The 6,000-nt window shown below is 48.4% G+C and overlaps 1 protein-coding gene across 2 annotated transcripts in view; it reads left to right on the top strand.

Moving 5' to 3' along the window:
* Positions 1-926: 926 nt before the first annotated feature.
* The window catches only part of elmo1 (engulfment and cell motility 1 (ced-12 homolog, C. elegans)), a 293,797-nt gene continuing 288,723 nt past the window's right edge, over positions 927-6,000 (top strand). For both annotated transcript variants that reach the window (XM_055655086.1, XM_055655094.1), the window contains exon 1: positions 927-1,046. The gene's annotated coding sequence lies outside the window, so the exon portion shown is untranslated. The remainder of the gene's footprint in view (positions 1,047-6,000) is intronic.

Raw genomic sequence — 6,000 nt, 5'->3', positions numbered from 1 at the left:
TTCAATCTTTCCTCATATGACAGTCCCGCCATCCCAGGGATCAATCTCGTGAACCTACGCGGCACTGCCTCAGCTTCAGGCTTCTGGGGGTCAACATCTCTGATGACCTCTCTTGGACCCACAATACCTCAACACTGGTCAAGAAGGCTCACCAGCGTCCCTTCTTCCTGAGGAGACTAAGGAAGGTCCATCTGTCTCCTCAGATTCTGGTGAACGTCTACTGCTGCACCATCGAGAGCATCCTTACCAACTGTATCACAGTATGGTATGGCAACTGCTCTGTCTCCGACCAGAAAGCACTGCAGAGGATGGTGAAAACTGCCCAATGCATCACCGGTTCCTCACTCCCCTCCATTGAGTCTGTCCAAAGCAAGCAATGTCTGCGAAGGGCGCGCAGCATCGTCAAGGACTGCTCTTACCCCAGCCACGGTCTGTTTACCCTCCTCCCATCCGGGAAGCGCTACAGGTCTCTCCGTTGCCGGACCAACAGGGCCAGGAACAGCTTCTTCCCTGCAGTTGTTACATTACTTAACTCTGCACTTTGGTGATTGCCAGTCACCCCCCCCCCCCCGACACTTCTTCCCGCAGAAAAATTGCACTATTGCTAATGTATGTACATATATATATTTTGCTGTTCAATTATTCTATGTTCGCTCTTCTGGGTGAGATGCTAACTGCATTTCGTTGTCTCTGTACTGTACACTGCACAATGACAATAAAGATTGAATCTGAATCTGAATTTCAATCACAAGGAAGTCCTTCCTCAAATTAGGAGACCAAAACTGTACACAATACTCCAGATGTGGTCTCACCAGAGCTCTATACAACTGCAGAAGATACTCTTTACTCCTATACTGAAATCCTCTTGTTATGAAGTTTATGTTTATTTTCCTCTGCCAAAAGTTGAATGTGGGTCATTGATCAAGAAAGGGGGTTGATTCCCAGTTGAAGGGAGTGACCAGCAGGAGGCGTGCACGGGTGACAGCGGTAGAGAGAGCGCACGGCTGCTGGGGTTGAGATGGTGGAGAAGACGGCTGCACTAGGAGGTAGGTCATCCCTTCTTTCAGACCTCTTCAGAGCAATCGGTTAATAATTAAAGTCAGCATCCCCACTATCTTTGCGCAGGGGGGCGGCGGGGTGAAATTAACGTTGCTTTAAGTAATTATTGCTAAACCTAAAGCGGAGCGAAGGGATTTTAACCCCCCTCAACGTCCTCGCAATGTTTTTTTTTAATTTGTTTGAATTGAGCTTTGTGCGTGGTCTCCTCCCCGAGCCGGTGCATTATATCACTATTTCCAGTTTGCAACTGGGCCTCGTGCTCTCTGCCTGCAACATCTTGTCTTGTAATCACCAGTTGCCGGTCAGAGCCACCTCGCCACTGCTCGAGCTCACTCTGCTCGTACTCTTGCATGCATTCAAGAATTCGGTGATCGGTGCATGCATTTGGGAGAGATTAGGCTTTTTGCAATCGGGCCCTTTTGCAATTACCACTGTTATTGCTGCATCCCCTGCCCGTCTAAAGGAAGTGGCATTGAGGGAACAAAAAAAACACAAAACAAAAATAAAAGTGTAAAATGGTGCTGGTGCAGCAGGAGTTCCCCGGGGCGATTCCCGGGGCGCGCGGGTGGCGGGACGCGGCCATATGTTGGTCCACTTGCACCTCGTCCGTGGCTCCAACACCCCCTAACCCAAGACAAACCGTGCTGCATCACTCACCCGAGGCCAGCGTCCAGTGGGTGGAGTGGAAACCCTGAGCTGGATTTGGCCTCGATTCTGACTTTTCATTAGAAAAACACTTGGAAAAAGTCTCCTGCAACGCACAGTATGAAACTCTCCCCTTTTGTAGGAAGGAACTGCAGATGCTGGTTTGCACGGAAGATAGACACAAAAGTGCTGGAGTAACAGCTGAGATAGACACAAATTGCTGGAGTCTGAAGAAAGGTCTCGACATGAAACTCCTTCTTGCTTACATACTGAGGTATCCCATTTATTTTGCAGCCCCCCCCCCCCCCCGCATAGCAGAGTGCTAGACAGGCAATGGAAAGAATGACTACTAATTTAGAGCAGAGGCTGTGTTCTTGGAAGGATGAGGCAAATTACTTGCATTCACTTCAACCCCCCCTCAATCCCCCAAATGATTCATTTATTTAAGAACTAGAACAAACAAACAACTTGCCAACCAGATAAAACACAAGCACAAGCTGGGTTGAGAGTGCAACTGCTGTATTTACCAGGTCGTTTGTTACTGTGTGTCATCTTTTATAATATTTGTAAACAAAACAGTACTCGGAAAACTTATTGATCAGTATGAAATGAACACGGGGTTTGTTTTCACTTTACTGGGACATCGTGTTGAAATTTATTGGGTTTTTTTCCTGCACACTAGGTGCAGGAGTAGGCCATTCGGCCCTTCGAGCCAGCACCGCCATTCAATGTGATCATGGCTGATCATACCCAATCAGTACCCCGTTCCTGCCTTCTCCCCATATCCCCTGACTCTGCTATTTTTAATGCCCTATCTAGCTCTCTCTTGAAAGCATCACAACTCTCTGTGAGAAAAAGTGTTTCCTCATCTCTGTTCTAAATGGCTTTCCGCCTATTCTTAAACTGTGGCCCCTGGTTCTGGACTCCCCCAACATCGGGAACATGTTTCCTGCCTCCAGTGTGTCCAAACACTTAATAATCTTATGTTTCAATAAGAATCCCTCTCATCCTTCTAAACTCCAGAGTATGCATAATGTAAAGAAAATTTGAGTAGAATTTCTGTATTCCACTTATTGGAACTAGCCCCAGCGATATTTATGCTATGGATGCTAAAGGGGCTGTCCCACTGCGGTGACCTAATTGGCGAGTTTGCCCTCGACTCATACTCGCAGCAGGGTCGACATGCGGTCCTAGGAGGTCTTTGTAACTCTCCTTCATGCTTGAGAGTAGTCTCCGCGTACTCGAGGCCTCAGCTAGGTCGCGGCGTAATTGCTGAAAAATGCCTGCAAGTAAAAAAAAAGGTCGCCATGGAAAAAAAATCTATATTTTTGTTACTCGTAGGTTTAGTCGAAGTAGGTTGTAGTAGGTCGGCATATTATTCGTAGGTAATCGAAGGTATCAAAGGTAATCGAAGGTAGTCTAAGATAGTCGTAGATAATCTTCAACTTAGTCGAAGGGAGATCGAAGGAGGTAGTCTTCACCCTCCACTATTCAGTGTCCAATTTTCTCGAAGCTGGTCGAAGCTAATCTTCAACATGGTCGAAGGAGGTCTTCTACATAGTCAAAGGAGGTCTTCAACATGACACTTTTTCAAACACTTCTAAAATCTTCTAAACTCGCCAATTAGGTCGCCGCAGTGGGACAGCCCTTAAACAGTTTGGAAAGGAACTATTATTTAAACTGACTCATGGTTAAGGGTGGGCTTATTTATTTTTAGCAATGTTATCGTAGCAGTGAGAAAATTCAGAACCAGAACATCTGTTTTCGCATTACGTGATTACCTTGGAGAAATTAATGGGAAAAATGCACTAAATGCCTTCAGTACACTATTATTGAAACATGCTTCAATTAATTGAGAAGTTTCACTGGGGAATTTGTTGTGTTCGTATATGCATAGAAATATCAAAGGATGAAAATATCAAATATGAGAGGGCAAAGGCGAGAGGGGCAAAGTTTAAAGGAGACTAGACCAAGTGCAGCTCCCCAACGCGAGATTCCACTACTCACCCGTTCCCCCAACGCAATCTGTTCCCCCAATGCAATATTCCACCACTCACGCATAGCCCCCAACTGCACCGGCGCGGCTCATTTCTCCTCATCCCCCAGCACTCCCTCCTCCTCCACTTCACCCACCCTCTTCAATCCCTAGTGAGGGAGGGGTGGTGGAGAGTGAGGGGGGGCAGATAGGAAGGGGGGTAGAGAGGGGGGGGGGGGCAGAGAGAGAGAGAGGGGGGCAGAGAGGCAGAGAGCAGAGAGGGGGTAGAGAGGGAGGGGGGTAGGGTGGGAGGGGGTAGAGAAGTAGCGGGAGGGGGTGTAGGAAGGGGAGGGGAGTAGAGAGGGAGGGGGTAGAGAGGGACAGAGGGAGAGGGGTAGAGAGTGAGGGGGTAGAGTGGGGGGAGGGAGGGAGGCTAGAGGGCGAGGGAGGGGGGTAGAGAGGCTGGGAGTGAGTGTAGATAGGGAGGGGGCATCACCCTCCTCCACACCCCCCTCATCCCCCTCTACCACCCCATCTCCCTCCTCCTCAATTCCCTCATCCTCCTCCCCTCTCCCATTCCCTGCCCTAGGACGTACCCAGAATGTAGAGCAGTGCCAGGGCCTGGAACATGGCCTGGTTCTCGTACTTGGCCCGGCCCTGGCTGTAGCCTCCAGCCGTCAGCTCAGCCGCCACCTGGGCTCCAGTGCAGGCCCCAACTTCATCTGCGGGCTCGTCTTTGTTCCAGTGGCGGCTTCTTTCTCGGCCCTGGTCACGGCCCCATATTAGCCCCGGGTCCGACTCTCCAGTTCGAGCTCCAGGCTCGGTTCCAGCCAGGGACTGCGGCACCACCCTCGCCACCAGGCATCAGGCGCCAGCAGCTGCCGCCATACATCGTTCACCATGAGGGCTTGAGTGCCCATCCCTCCCTGAGTTCCCATCCAGCCTTGCGAGTGCATTGTGACGCCACTCAGAGCAATGGGTGAGTTTTTGGGTCCGTTTTTTAAATTTAAAGGATTAATATCTTCGGAAATATAGGTGGGAATGCGACAGGAAGATGTTTATTGCCACGACGGGGAAAATGCGAGTAGGATATGTGAAAATGGGAAGGCTGTGGCCTAGCGTTTGGAAGAAGATAGGAAAAACAGATTGACACATCTTCGGCACAAACACAAACAATAGGAAGAGTTTTAGTAGTATAGAGATGTGTGGGGCACAGGTTGTTGGGTGCATGGAATGTGCTGCCCAGGGTAATGGTGGTGGAGGCAGGTACTGTCGTGACATTTAAGTGACTTTTGGATAGACACCTGAATATGGATTATGCGCAGATAGATAAGGGTTGGTCTTGCCTTGATTTTTGGCGCTGTGGGCTGAAAGGCCTGTTCCTGTGCTGTGCTGTTGTATGTATAGGAAGGAACTGCAGATGCTGGTTTAAACCGAAGATAGTCACAAAAAGCTGGAGTAACTCTGCGGGATAGGCAGCATCTCTGGAAAGGGGGACGTTTCTCAACCGGAACCTCTCCAGATATGCTGCCTGTCCGGTTTCCTACCACATTCCAAAGACGTGCAAGTTTGAAGGTTAATTGTCTCCTGTAAAAATTGTCCCTAGTGTGTAGGATAGAACCAGTGTATGATTGGTCGCTTGTCGGTGCTAACTCGATAGGCTGAAGGGGGTGTTTCCATGCTGTATCACAAACTAAACTGAACCAGGAATTGCAGATTCTGATTTACCAAAAAAAGGCACAAACTGCTACAGTCTCTTCTTGCGTATGGCGTCCACAGCCTAAAGTTGTAGGACAACTTGTTCTATTTGATCTTATTTGACTGTGCACACCAGATTGATTGCATTCGTCGAAACAAGGTGGACCACGTGAAGGTTGCAATCTCCCACCCCACTGCTAGTCAGGCAGCATCTCTGGAGAGCATGGATAGGTGACGTTTCATCATCTATCCATGTTCTCCAAAGATGTGTTGCCTGATCCACTGAGTTACTCCAGCACTCTGTGTCTTTATCATGGTTATTAAGGTGTAAATTGGCTGCATCACTTCCTGCAATACAGCAATGGCTACACTTCAGATGTGCTGTATAAGTTGTAAAGTGCTTTGGGGTGGTATTGCCAGAAGGATTGGGGATTGGTAAATCTCCCTAAATTTCACCGATCACATTGTTCACATGTTCAAAATAAGATTTCCAAAAAATAAATTTCTTCTTCAGAATTGTGTCATGGGTAGAAATTACCAGATAAAGAAAAAATTGAGGATGATCTTAAAGCCTCCTCTGTGCTTACTCCTGGAAACCTCTGGCCCATGATCACATCGTGGAG

The sequence above is a fragment of the Leucoraja erinacea genome, chromosome 2 (genome assembly GCF_028641065.1).
Source record: "Leucoraja erinacea ecotype New England chromosome 2, Leri_hhj_1, whole genome shotgun sequence".
NCBI classification, from domain to species: domain Eukaryota; kingdom Metazoa; phylum Chordata; class Chondrichthyes; order Rajiformes; family Rajidae; genus Leucoraja; species Leucoraja erinaceus.
The sequence above is the reverse complement of the archived record's forward strand: the minus strand, read 5'-3'. Positions and strand labels throughout refer to the sequence as shown.